The sequence below is a fragment of the Heliconius melpomene genome, chromosome 17 (genome assembly GCF_056956725.1).
Source record: "Heliconius melpomene rosina isolate 202511_hmr_F chromosome 17, ASM5695672v1, whole genome shotgun sequence".
Classification (NCBI taxonomy): domain Eukaryota; kingdom Metazoa; phylum Arthropoda; class Insecta; order Lepidoptera; family Nymphalidae; genus Heliconius; species Heliconius melpomene.
In genome coordinates, this window is record NC_140405.1 from 3,866,667 (window position 1) to 3,881,820 (window position 15,154).

Below are 15,154 nucleotides of genomic sequence, written 5' to 3' on the forward strand. Positions count from 1 at the left end.
GAGAACCGACTGACGCTGGAGCGTAAAGTGAACCTCTGGAAGGGTACGCTTGAGAACGGCGGTCTTAAACTAAATGTGTCGAAGACCGAGTACATGGCCTGCGGGAGCCCGGACTCGAGCACGATCCTTATAGGTCCTGAGTCAGCCGTTAAGTCAGAAAAGTTCAGGTACCTTGGATTCGTTATGCATGAGTCTGGAGGCATCGATCACGATGTCCATGGCCGGATAAGTGCTGCCTGGGCCATATACAAGAGGACTGATATACAAGAGCATCATACGACCGGTTCTTTTATACGGGAGCGAATGTTGGCCAGTACTATCTCGGCACACCCAGGAGCTTCACGTCACGGAAATGAAGATACTGAGGTGGATGTGCGGCGTAACGCGGTCTGACCGCATACGCAACACATTCGTTCGAGGTAGTCTTGGGGTCCGTCACGTAGCGGATAAGCTCCAAGAGCGCCGCCTGAGATGGTTTGGCCACGTTACGCGCCAGTCTAAGAACTAAGTCGGATGCAAGTGCCTTGCTATATCAGTTCCTGGAGTGAGACCTCCTGGACGCCCAAGGAAGCGCTGGTTGGATGTCGTGATGATGCCGGATATGAGAGCCAATGGTCTAACCACTGAGGACGCTAAAGACCGCGTAAAGTGGAGTTGGTTGAGTAGGAAGGCAGACCCTGGCAATGGATTAATGCCAGGAGGAAGAAAGTTTCTCATACTAGATGTCATATTATTTTTCTAATTATTCTCGGCAAACCCTTTCATTTGATACCCGTATTGCAGATGTGCATAAATAATAACTATTCCGCCATCTTAGATGTTCCGCCATATTGGATTTAGAAAAATGTCACATTTTTCGAGTTACTCTCAACGAGCCCTTTCAATAGATATTCATATTGTAGAAGTAGACTAAAATTACCTATTCGGCTATCTTGGATGGTCCGCCATATTGGATTTAGAATGACGTTAGATTATTTTTCGAGTTGCTCTCAATGAGCCCTTTCATTTGATATCCATATTGCAGAATTGCAATAATAATAACTATTCGTTCATCTTGGATGGTCCCCCATATTGGATTTAGAATGACCTCACATTATTCCCCAAGTTGCTCTCAAGAAGCCCTTTCATTTTATACCCATATTATAGAAGTGCATTAAATATAACTATTCCGCCATCTTGGATGGTCCGCCTTATTAGATTTAGAATGACGTCACATCATTTTTCAAGTTGCTCCTAAGAAGCCCTTTCATTTGATACCCGTAATATACAAGTGCATCAAAAATAACTATTCTGTTACTTTGGATGGTTCGCCATATTGGATTCAGAATGACGTTACAGTATTTTTCCAGTTACTCTCAACAAGCCCTTTCATTTGATACCCATATTATAGAAGTTCATGAAATATAACTATTCCACCATCCTGGATGGTCCGCCATATTGTATTTAGAATGAAGTCACAAACCTTATCGTGCATTGTCATCCAAACCAATCGTGTATACAAAATTTCAGCTCAATCGTACGAACATACCTTTCATTATATGAAATCACAAAAAACTTGAATCGTGTCGATTCTATTGGATTTCAAGTGATGTCACATTATTTTTCTAATAGTTCTCGGCAAGATCTTTCATTTGATACCCATATTGCAGAACTGCATAAATAATATCTATTCCGCCATCTTAGATGTTCCGCCATATTGGATTTAGTATAACGTCACATTATTTTTAGAGTTACGGTCAACGACCCATTTCATTTAATATCTTTATTGTAGAAGTAGACCAAATAGATACTCGGCTATCTTCAATATCCTCCTTATGGGATTTAGAATGACATCACATTATTTTACGAGTTGTTCTCAACGAGCTCTTTCATTTGATACCCATATTGTAGAAGTACATTAAAAATAACTATTCCGCCATCTTGCATGGTCCGCCATATTAGATTTAGAATGACGTCACATATTTTATCGTGCATTGTCATCCAAAGTAAACGTGCATACAAAATTGGTCTCAAAAAACTCAATCGGTTGACGATATCTACTTCAAAATTGAGCTCTAAGATTTCACCCGAACCCACATACATACATTGCAAGTTAAATAAAAGCTTTTAAAAAAAAGCTAAAATCAGTTACTTTAACACATTTCACTTCCCTAGATTACCGATTTATGCAGATCAAACACACACGACTGACAGCCGACGACCAGCGACGAGTCGTGCCCACGAATAATGACCACTAAATGAACCGGCGAAGCCGACAGGAATCGAAATGTGTGATGCAATTTCATTAAAGAATTATTGCGCGCACAAACGGGTCATTTTAAGCGTACGATGCGGGAAATTTGATTTCAGTAGGATTTTAACAATGAACGTTCAATTGATTTGTGTTGTCATGTTTAATTTGTTCTCTTGTTGCAGATATACCTACGCAACTTTAGTAGTTGATATTCGAAAACATAGTATTATAGGTACGTATAATCTTTTAAAATACATGTATAAATTTATATATTCCTTAAAAGATTAAACTTTTAATTGTCAAATAAAAAAGTGTGAGGCCGTCGTGGAGCAGTGGCACAAGGGTGTGACTGTGACGTGACGGTTGTGGGTTCAATCCCCACTTGAGGAAGTGAAATATTTATTTACGTTTATAATTCCATTTCTTTGCCCTAATGTCGAGGCAAAACGCGACGTTGAGTTCTGCTACTCAACACGCAATGCCTCCAGAATTCGGCAGAAAGTGGGGGAACGGAGTGTTTTAACACTAGGTTCCCTCTGCCTACCCTGCTGCAGGATACAGCGTGAAGCTGATTTATTTTATTTATTTTAAATAAAAAAAGACTTCGATATAACAAGGATAATTATTGATACCATTTTGGTACAAATGTAACTAAGGCTTTTTGTCTTTACAATATTTCTAAATCTAGGTTCCTTAACCAGTTATTATAAAAACTGTCACCATTAGAAGAAACGAACGAACAACTTCCTTATATATTATACATAATTATAATATGAACTTTATTGTTATATGGTAAATTGCCTAGTTTACGTTAATGTTAAATTATATAGGGAAGTTGGAAATAGCCCCATTCGCTCTTTACCGTGTGGATTAATTGATATGAACGGGTACGGCTCTAGTATGATTGGCAGTCGATAGAACATTATGCTGTCAATGGAAGACAGCACTTTAACTTGTTAACTTGGATTATAACTCCATTTGTTTGCTACCTTTCAACAGGAATTATATACCTACAATATTGAAAAGTAGCCAATAAATTAATAATTATTATTAATATTAGTGTAAATGTTATAATATTAATTGCCGTAGTATATTTCTTTCACATTTGTTTACTTCCTCATATTTCTTGGTGCGACATTTTATTCTCCAAAGATGAATTTGTTAAGACATTGATGCATTAACTTAATTATTATTTCTATTTGAGGCTAGTCGTGGGGTAGAGGCACATTATTGGAAACGCAACAGGTTATGGGTTCGATTCCCACTCAAGCAACTTAAATATATTTTTAAATTTATATTTCCATTTCTTCGCAATGCCTCCAGAATTCGGCGGAAAGTGGGGATCGGAGTGTCCTAACACTAAGCTCCCTCTGCCTACCCCGCTGTCTGCAGGATACAGCGTGAAGCTGAAAACAAATTATCTTTATTTATTTATAACTAAAACTAAACTAAGCCCAAATAGATTAACAAATTATAAACGATGTATAGACTTACAATAAATACATTAAAATATCTTTATCAGATTTATACTCACAACGATGTATATATAACGATACTACTTTACTATCAAATCGCTACAAAGTCGATAAAGTAAAATAAAATATAAAAAAGTATATTTTACAATATTCTAAAGTGTTATATTATCTGCCGTCGACATTTATCGAAAACTCATATACAAGTAATGAGATGCACGATCGAACTTATCGGGTCGTTAGCGCTGAACAGTTCTCGATAGCTCATCGATGTTTTCACACTAAAGTTTTGGTTAAGCCTTGCTATATTATTACTTTCGATAGCTTAATGTTACTTAAATGTTCAATCACTTAACGTAAGTTATATTTTAAAAATAGTTTCTAATAGAAGAAATTTTAATATAAACAAAGTAAACAATAATTTTTAACAAAACAAAACCGATTTCAAAACGTAAACTATGCAAATTTAAGATTTATGTGATATTCTCATGGATAATATTGCCAGAATCATCAAAATCGGCTCACCCAGTCCAAAGTTCTGAAGCAACAAACATAAAAAAATACCTCTTTTACAAAATTCGGTTAAAAATAGAAGAATCCTCACAACTAAATTGCTGTCTATTAGAGACGGAGTGTACAAACAAAGCTTCAGAGGGTAGGATTTGAAAGCGTAATAATTGACATAGCAAGCATAAATAGTGGGGGCGCGAGGGCCCTTGCGCCCTAACTGCATTACGAGTATGTGCCCCGGGAACATGCATGTCTACGAATAATGATGCTGATGTGATGCACGCGTGACGGAGAATAAAATTTGAATTAGATTTACGTGATAATGTAGTATGGGATAGAGTAAACTTAATGTTAAATTTATGTCATTAAGATATATTTTTTTAGGTTCCGTACCTCAAAAGGTGTAAACGGAGCTCATACATATAGGAGTAAAATATTATGGCTATTTCATAGAAAAACATTGTTACAATTATTTGTAGTTAATTACATACATTAAATGAAAATACGCATACTTAAATTTGCCAATTTTTATAAATTGTACTTGCTTGCCTACAATCCCGAAATTGGTGCAAACGCCTCGGTGGGCAATTCCGACTCACACTTAACCGGTTTTTATGTATGAATTACCTTATACTATACATGTTAAAAATTAAAAGACCAAGCCAACTGGAAATAAACAGTTTCAGGTCCTCTCATTTCCATGTTTTCCTCTCAATATCAAATATCGCCAGCCATCGTTGTTGCTCCTCTGTAATTACACTTCGACAGCTCTTACATAATTACAGCGTTCTAACTGTTGTGGCTTCTGATGAATTATTCATGAAGGGATCATAGCGATTACTGTAAATATCGCGGATCGTATCGTATTTGAAGTTGTCGATATCCCACTTCAAGCTTATATCTATAAATTTGATGATTTAGTTTAGTATTTATGTAGTAATATAAATCGTAGATACTAAAGGTATTATTTTAGTATTTACGTACACACTAAACAAGACTCTCTTTCTCTCTCTCTCTCTCTCTCTCTCTTTGTCGTTTTTCTATGCTACAAAATCATATCTCAAATATATCATCTATATAATATTTATCGTTCATATTTATGAAAAAAACACATAATATGATAAGAAATATTATATAATGTATTTATTCATTTATTATTTACTTGCACTGAAACGTTATTCCCCTTTTCTTCGTTACAGCTAGTCCTTTATTTACCAAAGCTTGTCTGTTAAAGCTTGTTTGAAGCAATAAGACCGCCATTGCATACTACTATTTTTATATTTCTTTTGTATGCAAACATATTAGTCAAAATACTTAATGCAGTTATTCATTTTTAAAGTGTTCTTCCACACTTAGGAATCTAGGTGAATATATCTAAAAGTATAGTTAATTAAAATTTAATTTAACAAATATTATAAAGTCCCTCATAAAATTTAATACAATAAAATTGTCATAAAATAATTTCACACACCGGAACTACCACGTAACAAGATATCCTGTAGTAGCGTGCTCTAACGAAGAAACTCTTCCTGGTGTCATGCAACGTCAGATGACCAGTTACGTGCATAAACTCATTACTTACTCTCTTCCTTGATGTTCAGTTGGAACCACATTAACATATTTTAAAGACATTAAGATTAATGTTTAATAGATTACTTTTACTAGTTATATGTCGTGGCAAGTAGCGTAGAGGCACAAGCGTGTGACTAAACGCGACTGGTTGTGGGTTCGATTCTCAATCGAGGAAATGAAATATTTATTATTTTAATTTCATCGCTCTGGTATCAAAGGGAGGCGTTAGAATCCTCCACTCAACACGCAAGGTCTCCAGAATTCGATGGAAAGTGGGGAGCGAAATGTTTTAACACTAGGTACCCTCTGCCAACCCTGCTACGTGCGAGATACACCGTGAAAGCTAAAAAAAAGAAAAGTAAATATTAAATATTTCATTCCATCGAGTGGAACGTATAACTAAAAACACCGCCGATGGGGCCCGCAAGTGATGATATTTATATTTACAAATGCTTTCGATTGCTGTCTGATCAGAGAGAATAATTATTCATTAGGTACGATTTCCCCCCAAATCCTCACAATAAATAAATTAAAAGTAAATGACAATGCAATTTTATGCATATTGTATTGGAAGAAATACTATTCGAAAATTATAATCACTGCCTTTATATATAAGTGACCATACTAATAAAGTAATAATAAACACATCCTAACACCTATTTAGTGTATAATTAATATTTATGCAAAATCTAAATAGGTTATACCATAACAGTGTATCACAATTACTGCCAAATGTAATTTCAAAACTCCCGGACATTCTAATTTATCAAATTTTCCTATTAACAATATGAATGACAATTATTTCATTTGTTTATAGAATAAAAGTTTATTAGAATAAAGGCGCTGGGATACAAAGGTGTGACTGAACGGTTGTAGGTTTGATCGCCACTCGATATATTTCCATTTCTTCGCTCTGGCATGTAACAAACATGCAATGCCTTGAAAAATTTGGCGAAAAGTGGGGAACGGAGTGTCTTGACACTAGGTTCCTTCTGCCTAAAGCGTGAAGCTTTAGAAAGAACCATTTGATTTTTTATTCAGAATAAAGATATAATTTTATACATATACAATTCAACAAGATCTCACAAAATACACATGCACTAAACAAACCGTATTTCCTGCATCCGCTTAAGCATAAACTAGTCTATAAATTCACAGAATAAATCCTATTTCACCGTTTCCTCGCATGATATGTAGGTTCCACGCAAATGAGATAAGGAAGCAGCTCAGATCCCCTGAAGCCTCCTCTGCCACTTTTCTATGCGAATATATCTCGCACTTTGCACGGCAAAAGTCCTTTCAAAGAATACAAAAGATATAAAAGACGGCTAGTTACACTGCTGGGAATATCTCAAGATGATGCTTCTCTTAATAGCTGTGTTTAATAATAATGCTTAATATCTTTTATTCCTTGACTTATAAAGAGTGGTAAGTAATTAATTTATCTATATTACTTTTTGTTGTAAGTTTACTATTTCAAAAAAATAAAAAAATATATAAATTTTAAACCTTATTATGAATTAATTACCACAGGATCTGTATTCTCAGACAAGCTGCAAGAAAGAAACTATGTTAAATATATTTTTTACTTTTTTGCTATGTTCTCTTATGCTATCTACTCACGTCGTCTCACTAAATATTTTAATTTTTAAAAACCTTAGACTTCTGGATCTCACGACGACGAATCTTAGGCTTTTAGAAAATATCAGTTTAATTATATTTTTTTGAAAATTTAAAGAAAAAACACCTACAAAACCTTATTGTTAAATACTAAAACAGAAATTACGGCACACCCTAATGCTATTACGAAACCTTTTACGTACGTACAGTATTGCAAGAACGATTATAGTATCCGTAATATTTGATTGCACTAAACAAGGATTCGTGTATAATCAACTTCATACTAACATGAGAGGTAAAACACGACTTACAATCAATAGACACCAGAGCCCTAGAGAACTACGAAATAAATGGTGAGATTCGTCACGTATCATAGCTGACTTCTGACCTCCAGAGCCAGAATAATGAACGCTCTAAAGCAAGCAAGTGAAGCATTTTAATCGCTCGTAGACACCAATTAGGCAAAGATGATGGATTGTAGCGTTCAACAGTTAAAGATATATACCCTCATGTTGGAAAACAATGGATAAATACCACCTTGACCTATCGGCTCGCTCGAGGCTGTATAACAGCTATTTTGCTGTGTAATGCTTCATATTATAGCTGAACAGATAAATTGGTGTAACGTGGTTAGGAGTGTTTAGGAGTGTCAGTTTTAGATTATGCATTCTTAGTGCAATATGCAAATTTAGTTATGAATAAATTAATAATTTGAATAAAGGTGACTTATTGAATTTTAGTTATGATAATTTGTATAACAATTATTTTGTTAGCAATATTAAATATCTCCAAATCTTTTTATATTATAAGATAATTATTAAAATTTTAATTCATTTTTTCATTTCACATTGTCTCGTGAATTCCATTCGTCAGTCCTTTGGAAGATATAATTTAATAAAAAAAATATCAAAATTAAATCAGCTTCACACTGTATCCCGCACACCAGGTTAAGCAGAGGGAACCTAGTGTTAAGACACTTCGTCCTCCACTTTCTGCCGAATTCTAGAGGCATTGCGTGTTGAGGGGCAGAACTCAACGCCGCGCTTCACCTCGACGCCAGGGCGAAAAAAATGGAAAAATAAACGTAAATAAATATTTCACTTCCACGAGTGGGGATGGAACCCACAACCGTCACGTTACTGTCACACCCTTGTGCCGCTGCGCGACGACGGCCTCAACATGTAATGATTTCTTAAAAATCAATGATGAAACTTCGACATCAATTTAGAGTATATAATCATTATCAAAACACTATAAGTATTACCTATTTGTGTTACAAAAATTGAAATCGTGATTTTTAAACCGCCCGTCAACACCGAAGACTCGTTTGACGCGATGATGGAGAGACGTGAGATCATTTTATTGTTATTATTCGAAATGATTGATAGACTATGACCTCTGTTGTCTTTGTTGGAGATATTGTAGACATTCTGAGGGGTTTTCATATTATATAATATTTCATATTATATTTATTAAACACTTTATCATCATCTATATGAAACGAAAATGAAAATTCAGCAATAAAATGCAATTTAATAATAAATAAAAAAATGTTTAATGCTTAAGTCAAATCGATATATTAATTCTATTGTTTTTTAGCTCTACGCCATCGCATGTGCATTAATTTGCATTAACTAGAGCTACTTTGAGACCATTAGTAACACATTCGATGGCGTAGAGCTAAAAAACAATAGAATTAATATATCGATTTGACTTAAGCATAAAACATTTTTTTATTTATTATTTAATGAAATTTAAATAATTCGTGCAGTTTTTATCATGTAAATTCAATTGGTAATGTTGGAGAATCTCCAGAGCATGCTACATTCAATTTTCCCAAGAAACATTCCTTATCAACCGCAGCGAGACATTAACGACTTTCTAGTAGCCGATACCACCCTGTGGATATTAAATTACTTTAAAAATGGCTTGCATTCTTTTTATACTACGGGCAATCCTTGTAACCTCTTTGGTTTCATATATTTTGGTAATGTTACATTTAAATATAAATATCTACATGTAAACTCATTACAACACCCCATTTAAAAAGTTTATTTCTACGAGTATGCAAATTATTCCAGAATATATAATTATTCTTATTTTTAATTCATTACAATAATTATATTTTCAATAATTCTCATTGTAATTTATTCAATAAAAAAAAAAACAATTTTACTCTGTTTTTTGATGCAGCCAATATTAAATATTTCTTTTCGTCGAGTGGGAATCGAACCCACAGTTTGTCGCGTTTAGAATCACACACGTCATCTTGCACCACGCATTTTATGATGAATAACTATCTGGCCTCAGTTGTTCATCATAAAATGATATAAGCAAAGCCCTAATAGCAACACTTAAACTACTAGCTTTCTCATTTATATTACAAAACACTCTATGATCAATACATTTGTATGTAATTGAATAGGCATAGGCCATGTAAAGCTTATTAATTGGAAGTTAAATTGATTCTCAGTTGTCTATATTTGATGTGATTAGCTGCTTTGAATAGGATCGGAGGCTTCACTATACTGACAATGGCTTAACAATAACAGCAACCTTGTTCTATTACGCGTCAATCACAATATTGGGGCAAAGGTTATCTTTGACGCGCTCCAAGTATTATTTCTATTGTATGTTGTAAATGTAAGATGATGTATATAATATATGTAATTGTAGCCGAAATATTAAGCTTATGTGCGTCTCGTAACCTATTTAAATCTTTATGTAAGGTAAAGTTTGTAAAATAATATTTTTAATTTCGTTATTATAGATTTATTTGAATTTTGAATATAATCATTCAAAAGTATTTAGCCTAAATTAATTAAAAACAAGCGCGGCGTTGAGTTTTACTACTCAACACGCCATGGCTCCAGAATTCGGCGAAGTGTCTTAACACTAGGTTTCCTCGGGCTACCCTGTTGTGTACGGGATGCAACGTGAAGCTGATAAAAAAAGCATTTTATCTAAGACTAGTAAGTTATAATGTAGTAGACTGTTAGTTTCTTTTTTCTAAATAGGAACCAATTCTAAATTCCTTCCCAAAATAATTTGTGTATTTTATTTCTCGTGAAATGCCGAAGAGGTCACGGTCGATTGATTCGCCTCAATCAGGATCTATGAGGCTTGTGATTTCTCTTTGATGATTATAGAAACGAATTTTGTAAATATTTGGTTTTCCGGTGTTGTACCCCTAATGATATTCCGATTTAAAAGGGTACAATGCAAGTATCTATAGTACAATATAATACAAATGGCGAAAAAAAGTTTGCAATTTTTATTTATTTAATAAAAACTAATATATTATGATGAAAGTTAAGAAAAATATACCTATTTATGACTATTGAAATTACAAAAAAATCAGAAAATGCTTTTATGAAGTTCAAATATTCCCTTGTCGATAGCAAAGTTGACTTACATGAAGGAAATTCACAAAAGGGACGATTCATCAAAAACGTAATTAACTCCGCTGTCAGCTCTACTGGAGACAGAAGATTAGGTGCTGCTTTAATTATCCCATACCGTCTGCAATTTTAACTTCTACTATGCTAGTAGTTGTAAATAAAGACTTGACATATTGGATTTTATATTAAAACTACGGAATTTATAAAGGTGAAGTTCTCAAACGTAAGTAGAGTTAGTAAGGTTATTATAACGATTGTTTATATAAATATTATTTATTTTCAAATATTAGTTTAAATTTGATTTTATTTTTTATTTCACTTTTATTTTTATTTTTACAAGTGACAAAACTCAAAGCTGCTTTGCCTCAATACCAGAGCGAAAAAAGAAAATATTCAATATTCCACTCTCTCAAGTGAGAATCGAACCTGTCACATTTACAATCACACTCCTGCTTAACGACTGACCAAACTTTTACTCAGTTCTCATAAAGGAAAATTAATATTAATATCAGATTTATTATCAACACCGCCATATATACAACGTTACCAGCTTTAAACATGGACTCATGACTGTTTACATTCCGCTTTTCCACCAATTAATTAAATTTCACGTCAGTTTTCAGATTAACACGTCTATTGAACGTACGCTTCACATTAATAGTATGGACGGGATAATTATTTAATTTTAATGACTATACAACGTTTGTGTTTCAGTATGTACTCGTGTTGGAGGACATTTAATTTACCAGTTCGATATGATGTTGTGAATTTCGAACACACGTTTCAATTAATAACGAATTATCCGTTAATAAATATGTTTTAATATATTTTTGGCTTTGTTATTTTGTTATTATATTAAAATAGTAAATAATTCTATAATAAAAAACAATAATATAATATAGACTAATTAGGTCAATTCTTACGTTCTTTCTATTCACCCCTCTTTATCAGACATTTGTTGTATTTTGAGACATTGAGTATCTGGTGGAATCTAGGAATCAGGAATTAGAACCCCCAACCATCGTTTCAAACAAGCACTTCTAAACTGCACCAAAGCGGGTACCAATATCAACAGCTACTTTAATTAATTAAAGTTAGCTCAGGATGAAAAAAGGTGTAACGATAGACTCTGAGAAAACTTTTGCTTGATCTATCACTTAATAACTCGAAGTTACATAAAACTTAAAGTTACGTAAAAAGATGTGCTCGACTACTTTTTCAAGACTATATTTTACCTTACTTTACTAAGACTACATGTTTACAAAGGAGCTATTTTGTTGTTTTTTGAACTTAAAAACACTAATGTCGTAAATGGACATGTACCAATCTATATCTATATCTATAGGTTATTATTGTAATAATGTGGTAGGTATATCAAAAATGATCGGTTTCTATACATGGAAGATATATTATAAAAACATATTGGGGCATTTAACAACGTAATACAACCAAACATTGATTTTTTTTAATTGTTTGTCGGTTTGTCTATTTCAGGCGGGCGAAGCCGCAAGATCTCTTATAGTTTATAAAAGAAAACATAAACTAAAATAAAAATAATGAAAAAATTAGTATGATATAAAAGAAACTTATAAGAACGAAATAACAATTAATTTCTGCCCTACAACGTTTCTTTTTACATTTCGCATTAAAAAATATGACCCTAATAGTATAAAACAAAATAAAGTATCGCGTGAATATTAATCACAAATTAGTATTCGAGTCAAAACAAAAACTAATAAAAAGTAGGCTTACTGGAGCAAATTGAAAATATCCGCAACAGCCAGGAAAATGAGCGGTCCCGGGGCCCTTCATCACGCCGTAAAATTAGAATCGTTCGTCATTCCTATGCAAGCCACGTATCGTTAAAGTTTATTTACTTTTGCACTCTGCTATAGGAATGAAATATTAGCAAAAAGATTCTATTTTTTCTTTTAAAAGCTTTTATTTTAATTATGAGGTAAATAGTGAGGGTGTTATAATAAGTCTTTCGTCTCCGCTCTCCGCTTATTTAGATTGGTTTGGTCGGTGTTAAGAACCTCCACTAGCTTTGCCAATTTGTTTATCTAGGTGTAAGAAAATTCTATATTAAAAATATCCCCCCATATAGGATTTGAATCTGAAACCTATTGCGTTCAGCCTAGAACGTCATGAATTTGTTACCTTTTTTTTTTTAAATTAACAAAAATAACTTTATATAAATTTATACCTACTATACAATATATCATATATGATTTTTTTAAGCTAAGGTGTTAATGTCAATATATACTCACATATGTATGTGAATGATACATTCGCGAATTTTAACGCTTTTAATATCAATAATGTATGTTGACAGAGCTCGTTTGCGACCTAAAGACACGAAAAGTACATTAGTTTTATGTTTAGTGTAGCTTATAATTTAGTCAATTGTTATTTTTATTACAGGTCATATGCAATTAAAAAAATATATGTATGACAGTTTACAAAATTAAAAACCATAAAATAGTATTACGAGGTCATCGTAGAACAGTGTGACATCATTTAGCAGTAAACACTATAGTTGTGGGTTCAATTCCCACTCGGGGAATTATTTTTTTACTGCCCCGCCTATGTTGCGCTTTTCAACACACAAATATATTGATTCAGGTAAGTGAGAAACTGAGTGTCTTGACATTACGTAGGTACTCTCTGCTTTCCCAGATAGACGCACAATTGAAACTTTACAATCGTTCAATCGGTTGAAAAGAAAATTTTAAATTGTTAAGGAGATTCTACGTTATATGTACTGTGTATAGAGCCCGAGACCATAACCATTTATAGAAACATTTGTTTATATGATATTGGAAATGTCCAATGTCTTCCGATCAGAATAGACTGAACGTGCACACCGCATATGAAACTCGAACGTGAGGTCCATTCCCTTAACCATTGTTAAGGGTATGCATCCAGCTCTTATCATCTAAGGGGCTACCTAATACGGTATTATAGGTGGACTATTATTGTAATTTGCCGTGTTTTTCTTTATATGACTAATATTTTATTCTTTATATAATATTTATATAGGTATTAAACAATCAGCCTACGTACGTGAAAGTTCGTCTGAAAATGTACAGAATCAAATTAAAAATTATAATTAAATTAATTAAAACACAGCAGTGTAGGGACCCAAGTGTTAAGACACTTCGTCCCCCATTTTCCGCCCCATTCCGAAGGCATTGCGTGTTGAGTGACAGAACTCAACACCGCGCTTTGCCTCTGCATCAGAGCAAATAAATTTAAATAATAAAGTAAAAAATCAAAGTAAAAAATGGTTCATTCATTCGTTTGTATTTGACTAATAGATAATTCTGTGAAATGACAAATAAGATGTGTAAAACAGTCGCTGCTAGTTAAATAGCTGAGTGCATACTAATTGCAATCGCAGATAGTTCAAGGTAGTCTATTATAATGTTTCTGCAGTTAAACTGATGCTTTCGTTCGTCGTTTCTGGAGATGTTAAAGTGAAATCATTTTCCTCAATCCCAGTTCGCTAAATATATACAGCGACAATAGTCCATTTAACATTCAGACAGGAGACAAAGTGTCCGACAGGATACCGAGCTTGAGTACACGTGTATAAGTTTCTTCGAGACGACGAGTTTTTGAATTCTCTTTAGTTGAAAACAAGTTTTTTGTTTTATGCTCTCCCTTTTTGTCTTCAAGACTTAGAAGTTTTTTTATATCAGTTTCACGCTTTATCCCGCCTACAGTAGGGTAGGTAGAAGGAACCTAGTGTTAAGACACTCTGATCACCACTTTCCACTATATTTTGGACACATTGAGTCGCAGAACTCAAAGCTGCGCTTGGCGTCGACACCAAGGTGAAAAAATGGACCCAAGGGGACTAAACAACCAGTCGCGTTTAGTCACATTTTGAGCCCCTGCGTCACAGGCCAGCTCTAGAATATGGTGATTGCTATAATATCACAGTCTAAACTTACCTTAAGCTCTTCATTAATATTGACATTTATGAGAATTCATATTAACATAAACAATACGTATAAATATAATTATACGCTCGTTCTATTAGTTCCAAATCCAATTAGTTCAACGCAAACTTAACTTGGTCCGCTTTCAGTGACATATTATTACAAGGGTACTACTCAGGTATGAGGGCCATTAAAGTTATATAAATAGGGGATACATGTACCGTGGTTGTTGAATATATAAATTAGAGGAGCTCGACGATATATTCGACAAGATTATAACGTGAAAATATATATTAGAGATTCCATTATGCTACGATTGATATTATTCATCCATTAATGGCCGCCCCTCCGCCCGCTCGCGGACTGTAATCTGAAATTCAAAATTTTGTTGAAACAGAT

General features: G+C 33.7%; 1 protein-coding gene across 2 annotated transcripts in view; it reads left to right on the forward strand.

Moving 5' to 3' along the window:
• Window positions 1–2,413: 2,413 nt before the first annotated feature.
• The window catches only part of LOC146529866 (uncharacterized), a 31,601-nt gene continuing 18,860 nt past the window's right edge, over window positions 2,414–15,154 (forward strand). For both annotated transcript variants that reach the window (XM_085200253.1, XM_085200254.1), the window contains exon 1: window positions 2,414–2,465. The gene's annotated coding sequence lies outside the window, so the exon portion shown is untranslated. The remainder of the gene's footprint in view (window positions 2,466–15,154) is intronic.